The sequence below is a fragment of the Labrus bergylta genome, chromosome 13 (assembly GCF_963930695.1).
Source record: "Labrus bergylta chromosome 13, fLabBer1.1, whole genome shotgun sequence".
Lineage (NCBI taxonomy): Eukaryota > Metazoa > Chordata > Actinopteri > Labriformes > Labridae > Labrus > Labrus bergylta.
Window position 1 is genome coordinate 7647140 of NC_089207.1, and position 12500 is coordinate 7659639.

General features: G+C 37.1%; 9 non-coding genes across 9 annotated transcripts; all 9 read left to right on the forward strand.

Annotated features, from left to right (window-relative positions):
* Positions 1 to 30: 30 nt before the first annotated feature.
* LOC136182067 (5S ribosomal RNA) lies at positions 31 to 149 on the forward strand. The gene has a single exon (XR_010668385.1). It is a non-coding gene; the product is annotated as a 5S ribosomal RNA (ribosomal RNA).
* A 1415-nt stretch (positions 150 to 1564) lies between these two features.
* On the forward strand, positions 1565 to 1683 carry LOC136181753 (5S ribosomal RNA). Its single transcript, XR_010668100.1, has one exon. It is a non-coding gene; the product is annotated as a 5S ribosomal RNA (ribosomal RNA).
* Positions 1684 to 3100: 1417 nt separating this feature from the next.
* Positions 3101 to 3219, forward strand: LOC136181808 (5S ribosomal RNA). Its single transcript, XR_010668155.1, has one exon. It is a non-coding gene; the product is annotated as a 5S ribosomal RNA (ribosomal RNA).
* Positions 3220 to 4624: 1405 nt separating this feature from the next.
* Positions 4625 to 4743, forward strand: LOC136181809 (5S ribosomal RNA). Its single transcript, XR_010668156.1, has one exon. It is a non-coding gene; the product is annotated as a 5S ribosomal RNA (ribosomal RNA).
* A 1406-nt stretch (positions 4744 to 6149) lies between these two features.
* LOC136181722 (5S ribosomal RNA) lies at positions 6150 to 6268 on the forward strand. The gene has a single exon (XR_010668069.1). It is a non-coding gene; the product is annotated as a 5S ribosomal RNA (ribosomal RNA).
* Positions 6269 to 7673: 1405 nt separating this feature from the next.
* Positions 7674 to 7792, forward strand: LOC136181694 (5S ribosomal RNA). Its single transcript, XR_010668041.1, has one exon. It is a non-coding gene; the product is annotated as a 5S ribosomal RNA (ribosomal RNA).
* A 1417-nt stretch (positions 7793 to 9209) lies between these two features.
* On the forward strand, positions 9210 to 9328 carry LOC136181773 (5S ribosomal RNA). Its single transcript, XR_010668120.1, has one exon. It is a non-coding gene; the product is annotated as a 5S ribosomal RNA (ribosomal RNA).
* A 1399-nt stretch (positions 9329 to 10727) lies between these two features.
* On the forward strand, positions 10728 to 10846 carry LOC136181695 (5S ribosomal RNA). Its single transcript, XR_010668042.1, has one exon. It is a non-coding gene; the product is annotated as a 5S ribosomal RNA (ribosomal RNA).
* A 1417-nt stretch (positions 10847 to 12263) lies between these two features.
* LOC136181774 (5S ribosomal RNA) lies at positions 12264 to 12382 on the forward strand. Its single transcript, XR_010668121.1, has one exon. It is a non-coding gene; the product is annotated as a 5S ribosomal RNA (ribosomal RNA).
* Positions 12383 to 12500: the final 118 nt, after the last annotated feature.

The following is a 12500-nucleotide window of genomic DNA, read 5'->3' on the forward strand; positions in this document are numbered from 1 at the left end:
ATAAATAACCCTTTAACAACCTGTTCATTCGCTTACGGCCATACCACCCTGAACACGCCCGATCTCGTCCGATCTCGGAAGCTAAGCAGGGTCGGGCCTGGTTAGTACTTGGATGGGAGACCGCCTGGGAATACCAGGTGCTGTAAGCTTTTAATACCTCCTTTAGCCAGAAGAGGGCGCTGTTGCCTCACTAGTGGAGAAAGGACTGAGAGAAACAGGCCAGTGGAAAATGAAACATGATTTTATTTGGCAGTCTGTCCTCTTTTTTTTGTTGCAATTTTCATCAATGTTTTCAGTGAGTATTAATACATATTACGCTCTCTGGAGGCTGTTTTCAAAGTTCAGTTTTACATTCAAAAAGTACATGTAGCCTACTTACGTAAGGACTACTGCATTAACATATTTTAATTACTTGTACTTAGGTTACTCTTTACTTCCCCACAACACTCTGGTAGCCATATTATACATTTGATTCAACTGGAAATATTCACCATCATTATAAATGTTTTCACATCAATAATAAACATTTACACCAAATCAGGAATTATTATAAATGATTATTATTAAGATTGAATTAAAAAAAAACCTGCAAACAAGTGATGCTTACTTATCAATCAATATTTTTTCAGAATCAATTGACGATTTTTCAGAAGTTGACCATTTTGCATCGTCACTTTTACTGTGGATTTATTAAGGTTTTCAATACTGCAAACTTGTGAACAGTGAACAGCAGAAATAAGTTTAAATGTTGCATTAAGGCACACAAGATTTAGGATTATTATAGTAGCCTAAGCAGTGATTGATTAAGATACAAGGGACAACTCGAAATTATGTTTTTATCACCACTTACTTGTTTTGAGGTAATCTTGAATGACAAATGAATAAATCAGCCATTGTAATGTTTCATGTAGAAATCATAACCCTGTGGGGCATACATATTTGATCCCCTCACATTCTCCATTGTAACTAATCATTAAAAAAACAATCCTCCATTAGGAATCACAAAGGAACACTTACTAATTATATGAAAATTCATAATTATTACAATCAGTCCCTATATATGCTATAGATGATCCCCAATCAAAATTCAGTGTAAGCTACTTTGTAGGAAAGTAGAAGCAATGATAGACAAATAAAAAAAGAACTGCAGTGCATAGCAGGAGGTTACAGCGCCCCCTGCTGGCTGAAGCAGGTATTAAAAGCTTACAGCACCTGGGATTCCCAGGCGGTCTCCCATCCAAGTACTAACCAGGCCAGTTTTGAAAGAGGGAAGTTAATCTTCACGGAATCGGTTTGTTCAATGTGTTTATCAGACGTTTGAACGTTCAGTTTGCCCGCAAGTCGTGAAACAAGTCTTAAAAACAAGCTGCAAGTCTTTAGTTAACTCCCAGCGTCAAAGTATTGCTGAATCTAGTAAGATTAAGTGTAAGTCTATCCATAGGCCCACACGTTTGAGTAGAAAAGTAATAAAATCAACTAGGTCATAGTCACTTGCTCTAATTTTGGCGAGGTGTTACTTTAAACCTAAGTATGTATAAATAACCCTTTAACAACCTGTTCATTCACGTACGGCCATACCACCCTGAACACGCCCGATCTCGTCCGATCTCGGAAGCTAAGCAGGGTCGGGCCTGGTTAGTACTTGGATGGGAGACCGCCTGGGAATACCAGGTGCTGTAAGCTTTTAATACCTCCTTTAGCCAGAAGAGGGCGCTGTTGCCTCACTAGTGGAGAAAGGACTGAGAGAAACAGGCCAGTGGAAAATGAAACATGATTTTATTTGGCAGTCTGTCCTCTTTTTTTTTGTTGCAATTTTCATCAATGTTTTCAGTGAGTATTAATACATATTACGCTCTCTGGAGGCTGTTTTCAAAGTTCAGTTTTACATTCAAAAAGTACATGTAGCCTACTTACGTAAGGACTACTGCATTAACATATTTTAATTACTTGTACTTAGGTTACTCTTTACTTCCCCACAACACTCTGGTAGCCATATTATACATTTGATTCAACTGGAAATATTCACCATCATTATAAATGTTTTCACATCAATAATAAACATTTACACCAAATCAGGAATTATTATAAATGATTACTATTAAGATTGAATTTAAAAAAAACCTGCAAACAAGTGATGCTTACTTATCAATCAATATTTTTTCAGAATCAATTGACGATTTTTCAGAAGTTGACCATTTTGCATCGTCACTTTTACTGTGGATTTATTAAGGTTTTCAATACTGCAAACTTGTGAACAGTGAACAGCAGAAATAAGTTTAAATGTTGCATTAAGGCACACAAGATTTAGGATTATTATAGTAGCCTAAGCAGTGATTGATTAAGATATAAGGGACAACTCGAAATTATGTTTTTATCACCACTTACTTGTTTTGAGGTAATCTTGAATGACAAATGAATAAATCAGCCATTGCAATGTTTCATGTAGAAATCATAACCCTGTGGGGCATACATATTTGATCCCCTCACATTCTCCATTGTAACTAATCATTAAAAAAAACAATCCTCCATTAGGAATCACAAAGGAACACTTACTAATTATATGAAAATTCATAATTATTACAATCAGTCCCTATATATGCTATAGATGATCCCCAATCAAAATTCAGTGTAAGCTACTTTGTAGGAAAGTAGAAGCAATGATAGACAAATAAAAAAAGAACTGCAGTGCATAGCAGGAGGTTACAGCGCCCCCTGCTGGCTGAAGCAGGTATTAAAAGCTTACAGCACCTGGGATTCCCAGGCGGTCTCCCATCCAAGTACTAACCAGGCCAGTTTTGAAAGAGGGAAGTTAATCTTCACGGAATCGGTTTGTTCAATGTGTTTATCAGACGTTTGAACGTTCAGTTTGCCCGCAAGTCGTGAAACAAGTCTTAAAAACAAGCTGCAAGTCTTTAGTTAACTCCCAGCGTCAAAGTATTGCTGAATCTAGTAAGATTAAGTGTAAGTCTATCCATAGGCCCACACGTTTGAGTAGAAAAGTAATAAAATCAACTAGGTCATAGTCACTTGCTCTAATTTTGGCGAGGTGTTACTTTAAACCTAAGTATGTATAAATAACCCTTTAACAACCTGTTCATTCACTTACGGCCATACCACCCTGAACATGCCCGATCTCGTCCGATCTCGGAAGCTAAGCAGGGTCGGGCCTGGTTAGTACTTGGATGGGAGACCGCCTGGGAATACCAGGTGCTGTAACCTTTTAATACCTCCTTTAGCCAGAAGAGGGCGCTGTTGCCTCACTAGTGGAGAAAGGACTGAGAGAAACAGGCCAGTGGAAAATGAAACATGATTTTATTTGGCAGTCTGTCCTCTCTTTTTTTTTTGTTGTTGCAATTTTCATCAATGTTTTCAGTGAGTATTAATACATATTACGCTCTCTGGAGGCTGTTTTCAAAGTTCAGTTTTACATTCAAAAAGTACATGTAGCCTACTTACGTAAGGACTACTGCATTAACATATTTTAATTACTTGTACTTAGGTTACTCTTTACTTCCCCACAACACTCTGGTAGCCATATTATACATTTGATTCAACTGGAAATATTCACCATCATTATAAATGTTTTCACATCAATAATAAACATTTACACCAAATCAGGAATTATTATAAATGATTACTATTAAGATTGAATTTAAAAAAAACCTGCAAACAAGTGATGCTTACTTATCAATCAATTGACGATTTTTCAGAAGTTGACCATTTCGCATCGTCACTTTTACTGTGGATTTATTAAGGTTTTCAATCCTGCAAACTTGTGAACAGTGAACAGCAGAAATAAGTTTAAATGTTGCATTAAGGCACACAAGATTTAGGATTATTATAGTAGCCTAAGCAGTGATTGATTAAGATACAAGGGACAACTCGAAATTATGTTTTTATCACCACTTACTTGTTTTGAGGTAATCTTGAATGACAAATGAATAAATCAGCCATTGCAATGTTTCATGTAGAAATCATAACCCTGTGGGGCATACATATTTGATCCCCTCACATTCTCCATTGTAACTAATCATTAAAAAAACAATCCTCCATTAGGAATCACAAAGGAACACTTACTAATTATATGAAAATTCATAATTATTACAATCAGTCCCTATATATGCTATAGATGATCCCCAATCAAAATTCAGTGTAAGCTACTTTGTAGGAAAGTAGAAGCAATGATAAACAAATAAAAAAAGAACTGCAGTGCATAGCAGGAGGTTACAGCGCCCCCTGCTGGCTGAAGCAGGTATTAAAAGCTTACAGCACCTGGGATTCCCAGGCGGTCTCCCATCCAAGTACTAACCAGGCCAGTTTTGAAAGAGGGAAGTTAATCTTCACGGAATCGGTTTGTTCAATGTGTTTATCAGACGTTTGAACGTTCAGTTTGCCCGCAAGTCGTGAAACAAGTCTTAAAAACAAGCTGCAAGTCTTTAGTTAACTCCCAGCGTCAAAGTATTGCTGAATCTAGTAAGATTAAGTGTAAGTCTATCCATAGGCCCACACGTTTGAGTAGAAAAGTAATAAAATCAACTAGGTCATAGTCACTTGCTCTAATTTTGGCGAGGTGTTACTTTAAACCTAAGTATGTATAAATAACCCTTTAACAACCTGTTCATTCACTTACGGCCATACCACCCTGAACATGCCCGATCTCGTCCGATCTCGGAAGCTAAGCAGGGTCGGGCCTGGTTAGTACTTGGATGGGAGACCGCCTGGGAATACCAGGTGCTGTAACCTTTTAATACCTCCTTTAGCCAGAAGAGGGCGCTGTTGCCTCACTAGTGGAGAAAGGACTGAGAGAAACAGGCCAGTGGAAAATGAAACATGATTTTATTTGGCAGTCTGTCCTCTCTTTTTTTTTTGTTGTTGCAATTTTCATCAATGTTTTCAGTGAGTATTAATACATATTACGCTCTCTGGAGGCTGTTTTCAAAGTTCAGTTTTACATTCAAAAAGTACATGTAGCCTACTTACGTAAGGACTACTGCATTAACATATTTTAATTACTTGTACTTAGGTTACTCTTTACTTCCCCACAACACTCTGGTAGCCATATTATACATTTGATTCAACTGGAAATATTCACCATCATTATAAATGTTTTCACATCAATAATAAACATTTACACCAAATCAGGAATTATTATAAATGATTACTATTAAGATTGAATTTAAAAAAAACCTGCAAACAAGTGATGCTTACTTATCAATCAATTGACGATTTTTCAGAAGTTGACCATTTCGCATCGTCACTTTTACTGTGGATTTATTAAGGTTTTCAATCCTGCAAACTTGTGAACAGTGAACAGCAGAAATAAGTTTAAATGTTGCATTAAGGCACACAAGATTTAGGATTATTATAGTAGCCTAAGCAGTGATTGATTAAGATACAAGGGACAACTCGAAATTATGTTTTTATCACCACTTACTTGTTTTGAGGTAATCTTGAATGACAAATGAATGAATCAGCCATTGCAATGTTTCATGTAGAAATCATAACCCTGTGGGGCATACATATTTGATCCCCTCACATTCTCCATTGTAACTAATCATTAAAAAAAACAATCCTCCATTAGGAATCACAAAGGAACACTTACTAATTATATGAAAATTCATAATTATTACAATCAGTCCCTATATATGCTATAGATGATCCCCAATCAAAATTCAGTGTAAGCTACTTTGTAGGAAAGTAGAAGCAATGATAGACAAATAAAAAAAGAACTGCAGTGCATAGCAGGAGGTTACAGCGCCCCCTGCTGGCTGAAGCAGGTATTAAAAGCTTACAGCACCTGGGATTCCCAGGCGGTCTCCCATCTAAGTACTAACCAGGCCAGTTTTGAAAGAGGGAAGTTAATCTTCACGGAATCGGTTTGTTCAATGTGTTTATCAGACGTTTGAACGTTCAGTTTGCCCGCAAGTCGTGAAACAAGTCTTAAAAACAAGCTGCAAGTCTTTAGTTAACTCCCAGCGTCAAAGTATTGCTGAATCTAGTAAGATTAAGTGTAAGTCTATCCATAGGCCCACACGTTTGAGTAGAAAAGTAATAAAATCAACTAGGTCATAGTCACTTGCTCTAATTTTGGCGAGGTGTTACTTTAAACCTAAGTATGTATAAATAACCCTTTAACAACCTGTTCATTCACTTACGGCCATACCACCCTGAACACGCCCGATCTCATCCGATCTCGGAAGCTAAGCAGGGTCGGGCCTGGTTAGTACTTGGATGGGAGACCGCCTGGGAATACCAGGTGCTGTAACCTTTTAATACCTCCTTTAGCCAGAAGAGGGCGCTGTTGCCTCACTAGTGGAGAAAGGACTGAGAGAAACAGGCCAGTGGAAAATGAAACATGATTTTATTTGGCAGTCTGTCCTCTCTTTTTTTTTTGTTGTTGCAATTTTCATCAATGTTTTCAGTGAGTATTAATACATATTACGCTCTCTGGAGGCTGTTTTCAAAGTTCAGTTTTACATTCAAAAAGTACATGTAGCCTACTTACGTAAGGACTACTGCATTAACATATTTTAATTACTTGTACTTAGGTTACTCTTTACTTCCCCACAACACTCTGGTAGCCATATTATACATTTGATTCAACTGGAAATATTCACCATCATTATAAATGTTTTCACATCAATAATAAACATTTACACCAAATCAGGAATTATTATAAATGATTACTATTAAGATTGAATTTAAAAAAAACCTGCAAACAAGTGATGCTTACTTATCAATCAATTGACGATTTTTCAGAAGTTGACCATTTCGCATCGTCACTTTTACTGTGGATTTATTAAGGTTTTCAATCCTGCAAACTTGTGAACAGTGAACAGCAGAAATAAGTTTAAATGTTGCATTAAGGCACACAAGATTTAGGATTATTATAGTAGCCTAAGCAGTGATTGATTAAGATACAAGGGACAACTCGAAATTATGTTTTTATCACCACTTACTTGTTTTGAGGTAATCTTGAATGACAAATGAATAAATCAGCCATTGCAATGTTTCATGTAGAAATCATAACCCTGTGGGGCATACATATTTGATCCCCTCACATTCTCCATTGTAACTAATCATTAAAAAAACAATCCTCCATTAGGAATCACAAAGGAACACTTACTAATTATATGAAAATTCATAATTATTACAATCAGTCCCTATATATGCTATAGATGATCCCCAATCAAAATTCAGTGTAAGCTACTTTGTAGGAAAGTAGAAGCAATGATAAACAAATAAAAAAAGAACTGCAGTGCATAGCAGGAGGTTACAGCGCCCCCTGCTGGCTGAAGCAGGTATTAAAAGCTTACAGCACCTGGTATTCCCAGGCGGTCTCCCATCCAAGTACTAACCAGGCCAGTTTTGAAAGAGGGAAGTTAATCTTCACGGAATCGGTTTGTTCAATGTGTTTATCAGACGTTTGAACGTTCAGTTTGCCCGCAAGTCGTGAAACAAGTCTTAAAAACAAGCTGCAAGTCTTTAGTTAACTCCCAGTGTCAAAGTATTGCTGAATCTAGTAAGATTAAGTGTAAGTCTATCCATAGGCCCACACGTTTGAGTAGAAAAGTAATAAAATCAACTAGGTCATAGTCACTTGCTCTAATTTTGGCGAGGTGTTACTTTAAACCTAAGTATGTATAAATAACCCTTTAACAACCTGTTCATTCGCTTACGGCCATACCACCCTGAACACGCCCAATCTCGTCCGATCTCGGAAGCTAAGCAGGGTCGGGCCTGGTTAGTACTTGGATGGGAGACCGCCTGGGAATACCAGGTGCTGTAAGCTTTTAATACCTCCTTTAGCCAGAAGAGGGCGCTGTTGCCTCACTAGTGGAGAAAGGACTGAGAGAAACAGGCCAGTGGAAAATGAAACATGATTTTATTTGGCAGTCTGTCCTCTTTTTTTTTGTTGCAATTTTCATCAATGTTTTCAGTGAGTATTAATACATATTACGCTCTCTGGAGGCTGTTTTCAAAGTTCAGTTTTACATTCAAAAAGTACATGTAGCCTACTTACGTAAGGACTACTGCATTAACATATTTTAATTACTTGTACTTAGGTTACTCTTTACTTCCCCACAACACTCTGGTAGCCATATTATACATTTGATTCAACTGGAAATATTCACCATCATTATAAATGTTTTCACATCAATAATAAACATTTACACCAAATCAGGAATTATTATAAATGATTACTATTAAGATTGAATTTAAAAAAAACCTGCAAACAAGTGATGCTTACTTATCAATCAATATTTTTTCAGAATCAATTGACGATTTTTCAGAAGTTGACCATTTTGCATCGTCACTTTTACTGTGGATTTATTAAGGTTTTCAATACTGCAAACTTGTGAACAGTGAACAGCAGAAATAAGTTTAAATGTTGCATTAAGGCACACAAGATTTAGGATTATTATAGTAGCCTAAGCAGTGATTGATTAAGATATAAGGGACAACTCGAAATTATGTTTTTATCACCACTTACTTGTTTTGAGGTAATCTTGAATGACAAATGAATGAATCAGCCATTGCAATGTTTCATGTAGAAATCATAACCCTGTGGGGCATACATATTTGATCCCCTCACATTCTCCATTGTAACTAATCATTAAAAAAAACAATCCTCCATTAGGAATCACAAAGGAACACTTACTAATTATATGAAAATTCATAATTATTACAATCAGTCCCTATATATGCTATAGATGATCCCCAATCAAAATTCAGTGTAAGCTACTTTGTAGGAAAGTAGAAGCAATGATAGACAAATAAAAAAAGAACTGCAGTGCATAGCAGGAGGTTACAGCGCCCCCTGCTGGCTGAAGCAGGTATTAAAAGCTTACAGCACCTGGGATTCCCAGGCGGTCTCCCATCCAAGTACTAACCAGGCCAGTTTTGAAAGAGGGAAGTTAATCTTCACGGAATCGGTTTGTTCAATGTGTTTATCAGACGTTTGAACGTTCAGTTTGCCCGCAAGTCGTGAAACAAGTCTTAAAAACAAGCTGCAAGTCTTTAGTTAACTCCCAGCGTCAAAGTATTGCTGAATCTAGTAAGATTAAGTGTAAGTCTATCCATAGGCCCACACGTTTGAGTAGAAAAGTAATAAAATCAACTAGGTCATAGTCACTTGCTCTAATTTTGGCGAGGTGTTACTTTAAACCTAAGTATGTATAAATAACCCTTTAACAACCTGTTCATTCACTTACGGCCATACCACCCTGAACACGCCCGATCTCGTCCGATCTCGGAAGCTAAGCAGGGTCGGGCCTGGTTAGTACTTGGATGGGAGACCGCCTGGGAATACCAGGTGCTGTAACCTTTTAATACCTCCTTTAGCCAGAAGAGGGCGCTGTTGCCTCACTAGTGGAGAAAGGACTGAGAGAAACAGGCCAGTGGAAAATGAAACATGATTTTATTTGGCAGTCTGTCCTCTTTTTTTTTGTTGCAATTTTCATCAATGTTTTCAGTGAGTATTAATACATATTACGCTCTCTGGAGGCTGTTTTCAAAGTTCAGTTTTACATTCAAAAAGTACATGTAGCCTACTTACGTAAGGACTACTGCATTAACATATTTTAATTACTTGTACTTAGGTTACTCTTTACTTCCCCACAACACTCTGGTAGCCATATTATACATTTGATTCAACTGGAAATATTCACCATCATTATAAATGTTTTCACATCAATAATAAACATTTACACCAAATCAGGAATTATTATAAATGATTACTATTAAGATTGAATTTAAAAAAAACCTGCAAACAAGTGATGCTTACTTATCAATCAATTGACGATTTTTCAGAAGTTGACCATTTTGCATCGTCACTTTTACTGTGGATTTATTAAGGTTTTCAATCCTGCAAACTTGTGAACAGTGAACAGCAGAAATAAGTTTAAATGTTGCATTAAGGCACACAAGATTTAGGATTATTATAGTAGCCTAAGCAGTGATTGATTAAGATACAAGGGACAACTCGAAATTATGTTTTTATCACCACTTACTTGTTTTGAGGTAATCTTGAATGACAAATGAATAAATCAGCCATTGCAATGTTTCATGTAGAAATCATAACCCTGTGGGGCATACATATTTGATCCCCTCACATTCTCCATTGTAACTAATCATTAAAAAAACAATCCTCCATTAGGAATCACAAAGGAACACTTACTAATTATATGAAAATTCATAATTATTACAATCAGTCCCTATATATGCTATAGATGATCCCCAATCAAAATTCAGTGTAAGCTACTTTGTAGGAAAGTAGAAGCAATGATAAACAAATAAAAAAAGAACTGCAGTGCATAGCAGGAGGTTACAGCGCCCCCTGCTGGCTGAAGCAGGTATTAAAAGCTTACAGCACCTGGTATTCCCAGGCGGTCTCCCATCCAAGTACTAACCAGGCCAGTTTTGAAAGAGGGAAGTTAATCTTCACGGAATCGGTTTGTTCAATGTGTTTATCAGACGTTTGAACGTTCAGTTTGCCCGCAAGTCGTGAAACAAGTCTTAAAAACAAGCTGCAAGTCTTTAGTTAACTCCCAGTGTCAAAGTATTGCTGAATCTAGTAAGATTAAGTGTAAGTCTATCCATAGGCCCACACGTTTGAGTAGAAAAGTAATAAAATCAACTAGGTCATAGTCACTTGCTCTAATTTTGGCGAGGTGTTACTTTAAACCTAAGTATGTATAAATAACCCTTTAACAACCTGTTCATTCGCTTACGGCCATACCACCCTGAACACGCCCAATCTCGTCCGATCTCGGAAGCTAAGCAGGGTCGGGCCTGGTTAGTACTTGGATGGGAGACCGCCTGGGAATACCAGGTGCTGTAAGCTTTTAATACCTCCTTTAGCCAGAAGAGGGCGCTGTTGCCTCACTAGTGGAGAAAGGACTGAGAGAAACAGGCCAGTGGAAAATGAAACATGATTTTATTTGGCAGTCTGTCCTCTTTTTTTTTGTTGCAATTTTCATCAATGTTTTCAGTGAGTATTAATACATATTACGCTCTCTGGAGGCTGTTTTCAAAGTTCAGTTTTACATTCAAAAAGTACATGTAGCCTACTTACGTAAGGACTACTGCATTAACATATTTTAATTACTTGTACTTAGGTTACTCTTTACTTCCCCACAACACTCTGGTAGCCATATTATACATTTGATTCAACTGGAAATATTCACCATCATTATAAATGTTTTCACATCAATAATAAACATTTACACCAAATCAGGAATTATTATAAATGATTACTATTAAGATTGAATTTAAAAAAAACCTGCAAACAAGTGATGCTTACTTATCAATCAATATTTTTTCAGAATCAATTGACGATTTTTCAGAAGTTGACCATTTTGCATCGTCACTTTTACTGTGGATTTATTAAGGTTTTCAATACTGCAAACTTGTGAACAGTGAACAGCAGAAATAAGTTTAAATGTTGCATTAAGGCACACAAGATTTAGGATTATTATAGTAGCCTAAGCAGTGATTGATTAAGATATAAGGGACAACTCGAAATTATGTTTTTATCACCACTTACTTGTTTTGAGGTAATCTTGAATGACAAATGAATGAATCAGCCATTGCAATGTTTCATGTAGAAATCATAACCCTGTGGGGCATACATATTTGATCCCCTCACATTCTCCATTGTAACTAATCATTAAAAAAAACAATCCTCCATTAGGAATCACAAAGGAACACTTACTAATTATATGAAAATTCATAATTATTACAATCAGTCCCTATATATGCTATAGATGATCCCCAATCAAAATTCAGTGTAAGCTACTTTGTAGGAAAGTAGAAGCAATGATAGACAAATAAAAAAAGAACTGCAGTGCATAGCAGGAGGTTACAGCGCCCCCTGCTGGCTGAAGCAGGTATTAAAAGCTTACAGCACCTGGGATTCCCAGGCGGTCTCCCATCCAAGTACTAACCAGGCCAGTTTTGAAAGAGGGAAGTTAATCTTCACGGAATCGGTTTGTTCAATGTGTTTATCAGACGTTTGAACGTTCAGTTTGCCCGCAAGTCGTGAAACAAGTCTTAAAAACAAGCTGCAAGTCTTTAGTTAACTCCCAGCGTCAAAGTATTGCTGAATCTAGTAAGATTAAGTGTAAGTCTATCCATAGGCCCACACGTTTGAGTAGAAAAGTAATAAAATCAACTAGGTCATAGTCACTTGCTCTAATTTTGGCGAGGTGTTACTTTAAACCTAAGTATGTATAAATAACCCTTTAACAACCTGTTCATTCACTTACGGCCATACCACCCTGAACACGCCCGATCTCGTCCGATCTCGGAAGCTAAGCAGGGTCGGGCCTGGTTAGTACTTGGATGGGAGACCGCCTGGGAATACCAGGTGCTGTAACCTTTTAATACCTCCTTTAGCCAGAAGAGGGCGCTGTTGCCTCACTAGTGGAGAAAGGACTGAGAGAAACAGGCCAGTGGAAAATGAAACATGATTTTATTTGGCAGTCTGTCCTCTCTTT